General features: G+C 36.4%; 1 pseudogene; it reads left to right on the forward strand.

The window, feature by feature from the left end:
* The first annotated feature begins 2516 nt into the window (after window positions 1-2516).
* LOC148017991 (uncharacterized) lies at window positions 2517-15312 on the forward strand (annotated as a pseudogene).
* Window positions 15313-16890: the final 1578 nt, after the last annotated feature.

Raw genomic sequence — 16890 nt, forward strand, 5'->3', positions numbered from 1 at the left:
ACCTGGAAAAGAAAATGTAGTTGCTGATGCATTGAGTAGAAGACCTGCAATTCATAATATATCTATCATATCTTTTGATTCTTTTATTGCTATGAAAGACACATATCACCAGGATATTACTTTTCATTCTGATTGGCAAAAATTAGTTCAAAATAATTTCATTCCTGTTGATTCATTGTCATATAATGATGGATTTATGTTCTTTGAAAAGAGACTGTGTGTTACTATTCCATTCCGATCTTTTGTTTTGAATGAAATTCATTGTCCCCCATATCAAGGTCATAGAGGTATCATTTCTACATTACGCATGTTAACTGAAGATTTTTATTGGCCGCATATGGATGCAGATGTATCTAACTTCGTTTCTGAATGTTTGATTTGTCAAAGAATAAAGAGACATCATGGTAAACAGTATGGATTATTAATGCCTTTGTCTATTCCATCTAAACCTTGGGAACATATATCTATATATTTCATTACTGGTTTACCAAATACTAAATCTAACCATGACATGATTTTGACAATTGTAGATAGATTTAGTAAGCAAGCATATTTCATTGCATGTAAGAAAACTTTAACAGCATCACAAGCAGCACAGTTATTTTTGAAAACTGTTTTTACTAACCATGGATTGCCAAAAGTGATTATTTCAGATCGAGATTCTAGATTTTGTAATAATTTTTGGATTACACCATTTGCAAATCTAGGCACAAAGATTGATTTCTCATCTACATTTCATCCAGAAACAAATGGACAAACAAAAGCCACAAATAGCACCATTTTAGATCTTTTACATGCATACACTATCTCTAAACCTCAGACTTGGGATACTCATTTACATTTATTACAGTTTTCTTACAATAATACACCGCACACATCTACAAAGAAAGCACCTTTTGAAGTTATTTATGGATATAGATTATCTACACCTATTGCATCTTTGTCTAATAGAATACAGAGTGCTGATGATATTGCTGTTATGCATAATAGTATTTTTGATGAGGTAAAGGATATGATTGCTAAAGCCCAACAATCATATACCAAACAAGCCAACAAGAAAAGACAAGCTATGAATTTCAAAGTTGATGATTATGTTTGGCTTAGAATAGAAAAGCGTAGACTGCAAAGTGTAGATAGACATCCAGTTGTCAAATTAGCTCCTAGATTCTATGGACCATTTAGAATCATTCATAAGATTAATGATAATGCATTCAAGTTAGAATTGCCATCTCATTGGAAAATTCATAATACATTTCATATTAGTTTATTGAGACCATTTAGAGGCCAATTACCTATCCACCCTGTCTATGAAAACCCACCTTTATTAGAGGAAGAGACTGAAATACTTGAACCAGAAGCCATCATAGACACTGACTACATGACCACTAGAACTGGCCGAAGCTATTCTAGATATCTAGTGAAATTTTAGAACCATCCTGTAGAGGAAGTACAATGGATGCACGCTAGAGACTTAAATGCTTTCCCCACTCTGTTAGCTCCACATTGAGCTAATAGCAATTGAGGTCAATTGCTATCCCACCCCCGGGGGTATGATGCCAGGAGGCATATTCCACGGTGGATTTCATGAGGTTTTACGGTGGATTCGGTAAACTTAGATGATCGGGGCTCATACAGAAAGAGGATTCTTTGTGCGAGAAGTTGATGGGGACGCCTGTCCTTTTCGGGCGTTTCATTAATTTAGTGTGTACATGGGTGATTCCATAGCGGGTGATTCCGCAAAATGCATATTAAATTAATAAACGTTTATGGGTTTAGAGTGCGCACTCGTAATAAATTAAGGTTAGGATTTATTTCTAACCATTTGATTTATTTATGTAGCTGAAGACTGCTAGGTATTCACTTTTGTCGGTTTAATTGTATTATTTTACTAATGATTGTGAATGCTTCAGTTGATGTGTAGAGAGAGCAGCAGTGGCGGAGGAAAGCATTGGAGTCTAGCGGGTATTCGACATTTGGACTATATTTTGATAGGCGCCACGCCTATATTTTGTTATGTCTATTGAGACATCGATTATTGATTATTATTTTGTATGCGCTTATGCGCCCGGATATGTTATTTCTATTTGGATATTGAGATTGGGCGTGCCAGACTCTATGGGCACCGTCCATTAGCTTTATTTTCCTATTTTTGTAGAAAGCAAACTCAAAAGCTAAAAATCTTGACATATTTTTGTAATTGGGCTATTATTGAGCATAAAGATTGGAATATACATAAAATACATGCTTTGTGAAGCGCTCACACAAGGCATGGGGGAGATTGAACCCAATTTGTCTCTTGCCTCTTGTCGTGCATGCTTTTACATGGGTTTTTGTGCAAAAAGGTAGAGTACTTTGTTCTTGGGGACCTTCCGGGATTCACCACGTGAGCTATCTGTGACCGATCTGCGCACCAGTAAATGTCAAGTGTTGCCCTATTTTGACAGTCCTGGAACTATGTATATAGCAAAGGGCTGAAGGGGGAAGCACTTGAATCGATCACCGAGAGCCAAGATCCAATGTCGAGGAGTTTGAAGAATATCTGGAAGGTTGCAAACAATGCCAGGAAGCCGGGGAAGGAGCTGGAACTTCCAGGAGTGGATTAGCTCAACCCCCTAAAAATCCATCGCATTTTGTGCTGGCTGCTCTTGGGGGTTGGGGGATCTCCTACAGCCCTTGGGGGCACTTGGCAATGAGGAGGTGGCTCCGATGCAGCCCGGGAAGAAGCTGTTGAAGGTTCGAAAGCTTGGAGAGGAGGTGGAAGATCAAAACATACTTGCAAATGAAGATGCAATGGCTGCCATTGAAGCTCGGGTTGAAGCACTTCAAATCCAGACTGAAGAGAATGCCAAGCAAGCTCCAACGCCTTCGCTCTGATACCAGTTGAAAGGGAAGTAGAACCCAGGAGGAAGAAGCTTGGCAGTGAGAGCTATGGCAGATGGAGAGCAAGAGCAAGAGAGAGAGTGAGTGAGAGAGAGAGAGAGAGAGAGAGAGAGAGAGAGAGAGAGAGAGAGAGAGAGAGAGAGAGAGAGAGAGAGAGAGAGAGAGAAGTGGGAACTCCAACAACCACGATGTGTGTCCGAGCCTTTCTTTATTCAAACTTTCACTAAAAGAATAAAGAATAAGTGATTGTGACATGTGCCTGCGACCTGTAGTGAGTAGTGGTGGGTACTGTCAATGTAGTAATACAGGAGCGGCTAGACGAAGGTGCCTTTACCCCCAACAATACGCCTCATTTATATAGGTATATAGGTGTGAAGGTTCCAGAAAGGGACGTCCCTGACACATAAACTAAAGTCTAACAGGTTTTGAAATCTTGGAGTTAGGGTTGATGTCTAGGTTCATGATGGGCTGTTATTTGATAGAGAGCGGTATTGGCTCCTATTTCGAGCTCATATGAGGTGACACTTTGGCAGTCTTGACCAAAGGCAAGAAAATCATGGTCACATATGTTAAGAGAAGTTTTTGATAGGATGGTCTTTTATTAGACACTTGACATCGATACTTAGGTTCTCTTTGAGGCACCTTGGTGGTGGATTCATCACCCAATACTTGGGTCTCCATGGTCTTATTTTGGTGGTCTTTGTTGTATGGACTATGATGAGTCATTATCATTGTATCATTCTATTGTATCAGATCACCCATGACTTGAGAGAGGGTGTTAGCAGTCTGGTTAGCTCGTATGAGTCTAGTTCATACTTGATATTTCTAGGTATTTTGGACATTTTATTGTGACCATTATGATATTTATTTGAGCATTTTATGCAAGTTGATCTACTGCCATTTATGGCATATTTTTGTCCTTTATATTCAGGCTCCTCCTTCTTGGTCAATCGTTATCACATACATGATCTGTTAGAGGGAGGGAATATCCATCTTAGATCATAGTGAAAATTCCATGGCTAAAGTATTGCAGCATCATGCTTTAATTTGAATTATATAGAAGGGTCCATAAAAATGCACTCTCTTTGAATTTTAGATTTATAGAAGGGATATAGCTATTGCCTCCGAAATTCAAAGAAGGGGTATATAAGATGGTGTAGAAATTTTAAAAAGGGGTTTTTAAACCATCATTTGAACACATTTGATATAGACGGATTCTATACGGTAACCTCCCCTATAATAAAGGGTACCTCATCAAGAACCACACAACAATGATAAATCTCATCCACACCTTTCTTATATAAAAGAATTGCTATTATTGAAAACTGAAATACTTGCTGCTTAATCTTCCTCTTCTTAGATTTAGAAAGAGTTTTTACCAGGTTACCTATTGATAGATAATGCATAATGGATGTATACCATGATGGAATAGAGGCTCTATTAATTTTGCATAAGTTCTCGCACTCATTAGTATAAACCAAATCTTACTTAGGCTCACCAAAATCTACTAGACACTCTAGAATACCATGTAGCTTTGGTGGCTTACTCCTAATGTCATAATTGAACTCTTGCAAAAAAATCAACCACTTGGCTAGGCAATCAACGGGTTGAAGCTTATTTAGTAATAAGTGCAATCCCTCTACCTTAGTGAGAAACACCACCTTCTCATGAAGAATATAATGTCTCAACTTCTTCGTGGCGAATACCATAGCCAAGAAAACCTTCTCCAAATATTTGTAATGAAGTTTCGAAATTCCCAACTTTTGGCTTGCAAATGCAATAGGATGATAAAGCTGTACCTCCCAATGGATAATAACTAGTACTAGACCTTGTCACAACTGTGACTATATAGAAAACCTCACCCCTTTTTGGAGCTTTCAAAGCTAATGCTTTGGATAATTCCATTTTAACATCTTTGAATGACACTTTGCATGCTTCTATCCATTCAAAAACATGGCTGTGAGATAATGACAACACATACAACCAATGCTACTATTGCAAAAAAAAAAGAGTAAAATTGTACACAATTGGCACATTGTTACCAACTTTTTCCATTAATTTAATGTAGACGCGGTGCTTGTTGTTGCTGTTTTGGGAGACTGTCTTTGCAGTCTCGCAAGAGATGTCGATACAAGGAAGCTTTTGTATAGGAGAAAGGTGGTGTTGTGGATAAAATCTAATCCATAGTATCCTTGTCCGAGCCACCAAGCCAAAGTGTTATAAGCTATGAGCTCATTGTGAGGATCATTTGACACACCCTTATTCTTTTAAGGATTTGATGCATGAACCCTCTACAGATACCTCGCACCTAGTCTACTCACAACTATATATAAATCTAATGACTCTATGTGATTTGATGGTCAACAATGTGGGATTGTACCATTAGATGTCAAAGCCCTTAAAGACGTCCATTCTAAGATTTAGAGGGAGGGGGAAAGGAAATGAATTGGAGGAAAATTTGGAAATTAGGAAAGAATGAGGCTGTCGCATGATGTCAAGAGCAAGAATGGGAACATGTCATGGTTTTTAAGACAATATTCTTTAGAGGAAAAGTTTTCAAGCAATGATCTATCTAGATTATTTTGCTAAAGCCAATGCATGATTGTTACAATAGATTTGGAGTGGTGAGTTCGTTGATCACATACCACATGGGCATGGAGTTTCTAACTATACAAATGGGGACACATTTGGAGGTACATATGACATGGGAAAGAAGCAAGGGTATGGTGTCTACAAGTTTGCAAGTGGGGCGATTCATGATGGACAATATAGTAGCAATCTTAAGAGAGGTCTTGGAGTACAAAAGAAAATAGCTCATATGATGGATCTTGAAAAGTTGGTTTAAAAAAAAGGGGATATGGGATTTATACATATGCGAATGGTTATAAGGGCCCCTTTGGCTTACAACTAGCTTAATGACATTTGGAGGAGTTAGAAACAAAGGCACATTTTACATCATGCTTCTCTACCATTGAAGTTGGTCATAGAAGTACTAATCACACCTTGATCTCCACTTACCAATTCCAAATTATTTCTAGGACTAAGGCTTGAGTTTAAATTTTGCCTCAATACGTAGGCCACTTGTAAGCAGGACTCTATTTCCTCTACTCAAGTTATAATAGTATCTACATCTACTAAAGGGACACCACTCAACTACACGTGGATATTGAAGTCCAATCCCATGCAAGAAATATTGCAAATAAGCAGTAGTCAGAATAGAAATAAAGGCTTGCAACTTCTAAAAATTTCTCTTTTATCTTCTTGGCATATGCTCGGGCATTATCATGGGGCTCTTGGCATGTTACACTTAGAACATGTAGCCAACACTAACCACCTCTTTCCAGGGAAAAATCCCTTCAAACGGCTGCAAAGAATATATTGATCGTGGTTATGGTACCTACTTCTAAGCCTTGATACCACTCCCTTTCAGAGTCATATTAAAAAACATCATTAGATATCTCTTTTCCTAAATTTGATAGTTAAACATGAGTTTTGGAACTCACTAATACAAAGATCCATGTCCTCCGCTAACCCATTGAAAATGAGTAGAGAGTATCCTAAAGCTAGCAAATCTAGTGTTCCTACAAGAATGGCAATAGGTTGCACCATAATGATGATCGTATTTGTTGTGGAAGGTTTTGATGATGTGATTATAACTCCACTTAAAGTGTACTAACTTACTGGGAGAAGGGAAGCACCCGATCTTCCTCCTCCTATAGTAAATTTTTTGTGCCAGTAGGGTCACTAAGACCTCTCTAAGGGTATCGAGCTGCCAAGTTGAGCAAAATACCTCCTAATTATTTCTGCTCATCGTCTAGCCCTTTCATTTCTTTCTTATTTTTGGATCTCAACTTGACACTATTTATTAGGAAATAATGGGTCAATATTAGTGCTCTTTGGCATAAACTAACTAAGTAGTCCCTATTCAACCAAGATTCAAAAATTGCCACTTATTGGCAGCTCTCGAAAAACACACCACATGTCAAGACAAAAAATGGATTTGACACTAGCTCTAGGGCTCTAACTTAGTATGCTAAACTCATCAAAACAAACCCACAACCTCACGAGCAGGAGCGTATGGACACCCCCCTATCGTTCATGATTTTGCATTAATCCTTAGTAGGTGTAAATAGTATTTTTAATGTGTTTTTCATATACGGAAATCAATAAGTATGTACTATAACATAAAGAATGGAAAAAAATTGAGGCTAAACCTCATTCCTTAGCCCCACCATACGTTCACAAACATATTCATAATTTTATGTAAATTTTCCATGTGTAAAACCTATTTTTCTTGATTTTTTCTTGATTTATCTTATTATTTATTATTGGATTTTCTAATTTTTAGACATGTAGAGCTTGCATGAACCAATAAACAACAGTGTACTCCATATGATCCCATATGAGTGCCAAAAGAAACCATGAAAACTCATAATACTCTCAATTTTTCCAAAATCTCACAATTTTTGCATTGCGGATTTTCTCAATTTCCATTTTTATTATAGGAATAGCAAGAACCAACTAAGAATTTTGATTTTTCAAGAACTAGAAATGACATGGAAACATTTAAAACCGTTTTCTATATGATGTGCCAAAGATTCATCATACTATGTGCGAAATATAAAAAATGAGCACTTATGTAATTAATTTAATATGTATCGGCATGCATTTCAAAGTCGAGAAGCCCGCCTGCCCCACTGACACTCTTCCATGACCACTAATGCATCCCCAACCTTCAACTTATGCTCCCTAATACTTCATCATCATCACACATTCAAAATCTATCACTTCAGTCCACCCCCTCTCACATAGATTAAGCCATGGGAACAAGGTGTAGAGATGAGAGAGAAAGGCTAAAATCAGAGATTTTGATTTATTCCACCATTTTGTGTGTAGTTTGTGGCGACATAGAGTGAAGAAAATCTTATTTTCAACCTCGAGATCATTCCTCTTCATTCCCCCAATCAGAAGATTCATGAATCGATGGATTTGAGGGGGCGCAAAAAAATTGCATCTTGTTCCCCTCATGCTGAATCTTCTGATAGCACCACATGGAACGACAAGATTTCCATGGGTAATATTCCATAAGGAATCATCAAAAGAAACTACATAACTAGCATCATCCAAAGTGCCAACAAATGTAAGACTCTTCGTGAGAGCCCATATATGATGTATAACATGAAGAGTAAATATGCAACCTGAATGGATATCACCAATACCAACTATCTTGAGTACTAGGTCATCACCCAAATGAAAAAATGTAGCCATACACTACAGTAGGAGTAAAATCACTCTCTATGAGGGTTCACATAAAAAAAGCTCCTAAATCTATCAACCAACACTGAGTATACCCTGAGACATCATCAGTGAACTATGAAGTATCAAGAGAAGAAATTAAAAGTATGAAATCATCATCAAAATTAGTTTGCACAATATTAATCTCTTCAATCTTAATAATGGACTTGCTAGGGACAATGCTACGATCATCATTTTTTTCATGTGCTTTATGCTTTCTCTTTTCTTTGCGCTTGTCCTTGTGCATCTTATGGGACTATGGCCAAATATGCCCTACTTTTCACAGTAATGACAACTCAATGTGAGGACTTATGGCCATTATACTTACTATGAGACTATCTATATGACTGAGAGTGAGACTGCTAAGACTCTCTCCCATGGTGGTCATTACCACCCCTACCATTATTGCCTCTAACTACAATAAAGCATGGGAGGTGTGGAAAGCATTGATGTTCTTTTTGTTAACCTCTTCAGTCAAGAGTTCATCCTCTACATCCTGCAACTATAACCCATCAATAGTTCTATTTGCACACAAAGCAGTAAAAAATGTATCCCACGATTCATGCAGTGTAACTAAGAGGAACAAGGGAAGAAGAGTGCCATTGAATTCAATCTAGAAAAATGATTGATAATGGAATTTAAAATTTAAGTGAGTTGACATAAAAGTGTCCTCCTTCATGTGAAGGTCCATGAGTTGATTCAACCAATACATTTGAGAAGTGGTATCATAGACATTACAAATCTTTTCCCATAATTCCCATATGGATTGCCCATCAAAGACAACCTTATAGAACATATGCTTAGAGAGGGACAATATGATGGTAGACTTACATAGCTCATCTAATTTAGCCTAATCATCAGCACCAATAAGTTCGTGTTTAACACCCTTATGTTTCAAAGGCTTAACTTGCATTCTCTACACTAAAACTTACCAAATTTGGGCCTTCTAGTAGTTGTAATTGGCGCCATCCAACTTGTCAATATTAAAGATAGCACTATCAATCGAGCCATCAAACATCATAATGAAGGCAAACAAGTACACAAACTATTAAAATAGGCTATTGTAATTATTGCAAACAACCCTAAAACACTACTAGACCAAGCTAAAAACAATGGGTACTAACCAAGTAATGAACTGCCCACAAACTCATTACAAAGAATTGTAAAATGAAGGTGACTACTTGCATAAATAATACAATAAACTACAAGAACAATATGCTAAATATGAGGTAAAAAATTAAGAAATCAATATGAAAGAAGGATAATCACCTAATATAAGAGAAACTGCAACTACTAAGAAGGAGGAATAGCTCCGACTAGTAGTGAGTGAAGATGTGATGAGCATCGAGAGCTATCAAAGGATTTGTGTGTTAGACTGAGATACATCCCATAGGTATAACCACCATGCATAAAGCGGGTCTCACAAGTAACAGAAGAGACTAATTAGAGGCATAATGGATTGAGCAATGTAATGGAAGCTCAGTACATAACCAACCATAATATATAGATTATTGATAACATCACAACAGATATAGGTGTCCACCGAAAAGTAATGTGAGATCAGCCCACTAGGCATCAACTAAGTACATAAAGCATGATAAGAGCATGTATCTATCATCAAGTCCCACGATCTTAGTGTAAGACCCTCATGCTCAATTGCATAACCAAATACTCAATGTAATATGTCAAGAAGTGGCTTCCATTGGAGAACAAAATTCAAATGTGAGACAAGCAAATACAACTCAAAATATCATGTGGAAGGCATTCATACATCCAAGATCCAAGTAGCATATATCCAGGAGCATTCGACCCCCCAAGTAACTTGCAAAGCTCTTATTGGAGCATCAAATAACCATAAATAACAGTGAGTGAAAATCAATGTCAAGATACAAAGCTCCAATCTCAGCTCAAAGGCAATCCAGAAGCATAACCAACCATGTAACATGAACCTTAAGTATCGCTACATCACCCTCAATAATTGGTAAGTACTTGGGAGAAATAGGCATATGCTTTCACTGATAAAATAAACTTCAATCCTATTATAAACAACATAAAAATTTCTTTCCAAACTAAGTAATGGGAGTATTCTAATCAGCATAAAGTCATCTCACATCAAAGGCATATCATGTATCAATGTGGTATCCTCACATATAAGCATGGATAGGTATCAAATGAGCATGCCCAAGTGATTAATAGATACTCAAGATAGGTGTTGCACTATATATTTTAGCATGATGCCATCAACAATTTAAGGTAGATTACACCAAAACAAGTGCTCACAACTGAGTGAGTAATGCCCAAGAGGGTTGCTAATAGCAAGAGGCAATGACCAAGTCCAATACTAAAGTGATGAGTAGTTGCTAGAGATCAAAATGAATTATATGTAAGCCTTGGAAATGCAAGCACAAATAGCATGCTAGTTGTTTCTAAGTATGTTGATGATGTGGCCTATGATAAGGTATTTGTAAAGCTCCAAATAATCCTTACTGAGCTCAAGGAAGAGGTCTCAATAAGGTCTGATGAACTTGGAAAGGAAAAGGACCCGATACATACCACATTAAGTTGTTGCCATTGAAATTGTGAGAGCTAAAGCTTTTCCACAAGTTGAAGCAATGTCAAGTTGAGCTCCTCAATTTACTGTAATGGTTCTGGTACGAATTGAAGGGATGGAGCCCTAAATTGGATGCACGGAGTGGAAGCAACACCTATAGTGGAAGGAGCAAGAGCAAGAGAGAGACAAACACAAGAAGTGGAAACTCCAACACTCATAATGTGTGACTGACCTTCCCTTTATTCATATGTCACTAAAAGAATAAAGAATGAAGTGATAATGATGGGTGCCTACTACCTATAGTTTACAGGTATGTGGATATGATGGTATTGTCAGTGTAACTAATACACAGGTAGCCACGCATATGCATATTTATCTCACCAAGACTCAAAGGCATTAGAGACATACTCACCCCTATTATCTAACCTTAGGCATTTCAACCTATACCTAGACTAGTTCTCAACCAAAGTAAGCTAATGTTGAAATGTGTCCAAAACTTTTTTGTCCTATTGTGTAGGATAAGGAAGTGGATGTAGATTGGCATGGCTCTAATTAGCTCAGCAAAGCCATAGTTGGCAACGAGTTCTCTAGTAGTTTGGTATTTCTCCACCAAGCTCTCCAGGTTTATTAGAATACACAACCATAGGCGGCCCACTCTCCACATGCTTACTTCCATATTCATTTCTTGTGTCCATACTGCTTGCAATGCAGATGAGAGGACCAGGGCCTATACAATTGCCATTTGGAAAAAAGGGAAAATCCATTAGGCTCATTTATCAAGAAAAAATCAAACCTTTATTTTACCTACCTCTTTTGACATTTACCATAAATAATTGCTACTTCAATTGATTGTTATGGTCTACATGATTATGACTTTTTTCATATGGAGGTTAAATAAATCAAGATCACTAAGTTGGAAGAATTAAAAGGTTTTGGTAAATGAATAATGAAAATTTTATTGATATTTACAATAGGGTGGTTTTACTTATTTATATGCAATGGGTTATTGGTGAATCCAGCAATCACAAAATTTTGGAAGGCTAAAGCTGAGCAAAGGTATACAAGTCTATAAGTTCAACCATTAAGACATACATCTAAGATGTAATGTCATGAGTAGCAAGGGTTGATTTAAGCAACTAGCAACATGGAGTTTCTCTTCCATTTGTGTCTTATCTAGTAGTGGGTGATGAAGCAACTCTTTCAATGCATGGATTTTTCAAGACCAAAGAATAGATCGTAAGGATATAGATTTGCAATACATGGGGTCACCTTTTAGCAAAATTAATACATGAAGTCATTTAGCTGTGGTGAAAAGGTGACCCCATGCATGGATTTTTCAAGACCAAAGAATAGATCGTAAGGATATAGATTTGCAATACATGGGGTCACCTCTCCCTGCCATTTTGTGATATAGATTGGTGCAATTGATAACAACTCTACACAAAATGGCAGGGAGAGGTCATACAATAATCACATAAAATTAAGAAAGGAAGAAAGTGTACTGATATAAAAAAACATGATCTCCAACTATTGTCTATAAGATGTAACCTGCTAAGCTATTTTGAGATTACTCAATGAGGACCAATAATTTGGTGCAAAGATGAGACAAAAGATAATTTGGTCCAAGATGATAGACAATAAATTTTTAAAGTATTCTACTAGTACCTAAAGAGCTATGTCCATTATTGGATGAGCCAAGGGATCTAGTTGAGCTAGCATGCACAAAGATGCATATGTTCATTAAGAAACTTTTGAAGATAGAGGAGCAAACTAAGAGTAGGGAAAAAATACAAAAGTGGAAATATATGTTCGATCAAATACTTTATCTGTGGGCTTTGTATATTTGATTAACTTACATCACTCGTTGAATTTATTCTTTTACTTAGCATGCTAATTGTTATAGTTGTGTAAGTGTACTTTCTTGTGGAGTTAATCACATTTTATGTAACTTGGTTCATATTCTTCATGTGCTATAATTGAAGTATTTTATTAGTTATTATGAGCCAAATATGTCTAATGAAGCTACTTGCTATCTTGGTCATTCTTATAAATTCAGTCTCTATGGTGCTCTTTGATTTTATCTCTTGTACAAACTTTATTAGAAAGTTTGTACATCTTACAGTGATGGATAACATCTAGTATCTTCAACTTATACAAAGAAGTTGTATAAAGTTTGTAAATGTAGCATGATCATGACTACTAGAGCTATGGAACACTATAAGACTCATGGCATATCTTAAAGTCATGGATAGTGTCCAATATGTTTATCGTATACAAAGATGTTAGAATTTGGAATATTTATGCTACATTGGTCTTATGTTATTTTATACATAGAGTATGTTATTTTCTATATAGACTACTCATAACTAGCAAAATATAAAGATTTCAAAAACCTACATTGGATAAGGATCTAGTCATAAAGACAAACATGAGTTCTTTGTGTAAATATATGATTATCTACCTCATCAATAGTGTAATAATCTTTTATTGTCAAAACCATTTTAGCCTCAAGTAAACAACATCCATGGTGTTTCATTGTTTGTTCTTTTATATTAAAATATGCAAACATTTGTGAGTATAAAATTTTTGATATTGACATACATTCATGTAAAATTAATTTAAGTGTTAGAAAAGAAACATTTTCAAAAATATGCTTACTTTTTTAATATTAATATTCTAAAAATGTCTAAATTTTATGATTATAGATTAATTTTTTGCTAGTTTTTAAAAAATAGATTTTTTAAAGTTTCTTTTAGGAATATCCTTAGGAGAAACTTGCAACTTATCGAAAAGGTTTGCAACTATGTTTGCGTGTCGAGGCCATAGAGGGTTGAGAATCTAAGTGGCTAGGTGAGAGCTAGCCTAAGTATGTCATAGGTCAAAGAGAACTTTCGAGCTCATTTATCGTGTGAGTGGCTAGGTGAGAGCTAGCCTAAGTACTTCATAGGTCAATGACAATACCTAGAACCAATGCCTAATATTGCAAAAAAAATTAGCAAATTGTACACAATTGGCGCATTATTACCAACTTTTTACATTAATTTAATGCAAATGAAGTCTCGGGTAAGTTACTATATGTATGTCATCTACATCACGTGTTCAAGGCCTATTTATAAATATCCTTATTTGTGAATTTTTTGGGAATAAAATATAACCCTTTTCTATTCAATCTGTAAATAACCCCTTTATATTACACCCTTTTGTATGTAAAAAATGTATAAAAATGATATTTTGAAAATATCTTATTTTGAACCCACATAATGCACACATATATTCATGAGTAACTTACCTGAGGATGCGGTGTTCGTTATTGCTATTTTTGGAGGATTTGTCTCTGCAGTCTGTTGGCCAGAGATGCCGATACAAGGAAATTCTTGTATGAGAAGAAGGTGGTGCTATAGATAAAATCTGATAGATTTCCTTAGTGAATCTCAACCATGACCAATCTAAAATTTTCCCATAGGAATTATTATCATCTAGAGAAGATAAGATTTTGTCTTCTCTCCCATGTGACTGCCATGTTTCCAACACCAAATTTGATTTTGCTTTAGTGAAAAGAGGTAGGTCTTGGAGCTTTGTGGTGGTTCGACACATCACTTAAGTAACAATTCCATGCCCCTCATAACCCACAATGCAAAGCATAGTTCATTTGGGGGTAGTTTCAATGTCAGTAGATTGGTTGCATGACGTCGAGTTCTTCAGCAATGTGCTAGCAATCTTTGAAGCTTTCCAAAGAAGTATGTAGCCACTTGAAGATGTGATGTTACTTGCACTTGTTATGCTATTTTTCTATTTATTGATTGGACTTCACTTCTTTGGGTCAGATCTTGCATATAGGTGTATAAGGCAGATAGATGGCCAAATGTCCTACCCTATAATATATTGTTCACATTTCTCAAATAGAGGACTTAAGTGCCCAAGAAATTTAGTATGCAAGAAAATAGTCAAAATAGTGGTTTGCAAGATGGTTTCTACATCTTGATGTCATGGCCGCATATGAGTATAGTTTTATATGGAATTAAGACCTTGATGTCAACAACTTTGATGGTGAAACATAAATAGAACTTGTTAAAAAAATATGGCCTTGAGATATCTCAACCTACTTCAGAGCCAAGTCATAAGGTGACCTGGAGAATGAGAATGCGCTTAAAAGAATTCCAAAATTCATAGAGTGACTATAGAAAGCTATGGCCGATGCAAAGATCCAAAAAAGCCTCCATGCAGGGGGTTTGTCGAGATAATGGCTCTTGTGCTTTCAAGAAATGCATGGAAATGTGTTTGGCATTTGATCTAGAATGATTTGATTCATGGATGGGGTCTTGAATTCGCATTAGGAAGGTGTGTGAAGCCTGCGTATGAGAAATTGGGAGTTGTGGATACTCAATGGATAGTCCACAAGCTTCTCCCATCTTTGGGTTTCCAAGGAGAATCAATCAATGGAAAGGCTCCAAGGGAAGGGGTCAGGGAAAGATGTCAGTATGAGTGGAACTTGTTCCACAAGCATGTGGAAGAGGCTGACCAAGAGGCTCTCAAGGAATCAAAGGGTCACTAGAAACATGACCTGGGGATATTAGTATGATACTCACTTTGGCAACTCACTGAAGTGTTGACCTAAGTTTGCAAGCATCATTCGTTATATGTTTGAAGTAAACATGGAGATTGTAGGAAAAATGAGGTATAAGAAACATGATTGGTAGAGATAATAGTCCAACTAACATTAAGGACTTGGAAGGGAAGGAAATGAATTAAAAGAAAAAAATGAAAATTAGAGAAGAAAAAAAATGGTCGGAAGCTATTGGAGATAGGAGGGGTCGTGAAGAGAAGGGGGGCGCCATCTTCTACATGTTCCCATCCATGCACTACAACGCATTGATGTATTCCACTAGAGAGGAGATGGCAAAGAAGTCATCCAGGAAAGGGAAGAAGGCATGGCGGACTAACATCCCCTTCAAAGATGTGGATGACTATGCCGACAGAGTTGCTCATGATGAATGCCATGGTGGCTCCTTGGATGCTCTCTTTGACCAAGCAACTCTTCTTCGTCGATAAGTACGCAAGCACTTGAGAGAGAGAGAGAGAGAGAGAGAGAGAGAGAGAGAGAGAGCATAGGACAGTGTCAAGGCTCGCCCCGAAAGTTTGTTATAGCATTGTGATCATTCATGATCCAACAAGGCGTTGACTGTATTATTTTTTCAAGGGACCAAGCATTTCTCAAATAGTGTGGTGTTGAGAGAGAGAGAGAGAGAGAGAGAGAGAGAGAGAGAGAGAGATTAAAGTCTTTCCGTCACTTTCCTTGTCATCACACGCATAATATAGCAACTTGCAATGACTTCCCTGCAGGAGCGTATCGTTAAAATCAAATGAAGGGGCCTCCACGTGTGTCTTTCCTTGCCTCACCATCCTTAATGCCTGTGTCATGCACGCATGAAGAAGACAGAGATAGAGGAAATAGAAGAGAAGAAAAAGGAGCAAGAGGAGGTTGGCAAGGTTATAGCATTGTTGACCATGATTACATTGCTTATCAATTTGAAAATCTTAAATTGTTGGGAAAATGAAGTTTTAGGCAAGTGGTCAAGTGTCACAATCATAAATTCAAGGTAATCATAGTGATAAAATTTGTTCCAAAAAAAAAAACATCAACAAGCCCTTATTGAAGTTAGGATATTACAACATCTTCGAAGCAAGTGGCCTTAAAAGCAATATGGAAATTGACTTATAGAGCATGAATGTGTACTAGGATGGGAAGAGCTGATTGATTGATTTCCTTTGCTGGACTACTACGGAGACACAACCTTCAAAAGCGCAATTTCGACTCGTATTATCAAGTAAGCGTCTTATCTCATTTAACAAAAATAAATTGTGTGACATAAATATTTTCTCAATTTCTATTTTTTTATAAAATGACTTTGAATCTTATTTTCAAATTTAAATGGTTGTTTGTATTTATGTATGTTTGATTTTATATTTTAAAAGTAAAAAACAACAAAAAAGCTATAAAATGGCATATATGAATTTTTATGAGATTTTTGGTTGCATATTATGAGTATACTATTTTTTAATGAAGTTTATAATGTTAAAAATTTACAGAATTTTTTTATAATATTTGGAGACAATCTAACATGTTGAAAATGTTTAAAATCATTATTTTTTAGTAAAATTTTCAA

The sequence above is a fragment of the Lygodium microphyllum genome, chromosome 21 (genome assembly GCF_053477565.2).
Source record: "Lygodium microphyllum isolate KBCC chromosome 21, Lygodium_microphyllum_v1.1.10, whole genome shotgun sequence".
In the NCBI taxonomy this organism is placed as follows: Eukaryota; Viridiplantae; Streptophyta; class Polypodiopsida; order Schizaeales; family Lygodiaceae; genus Lygodium; species Lygodium microphyllum.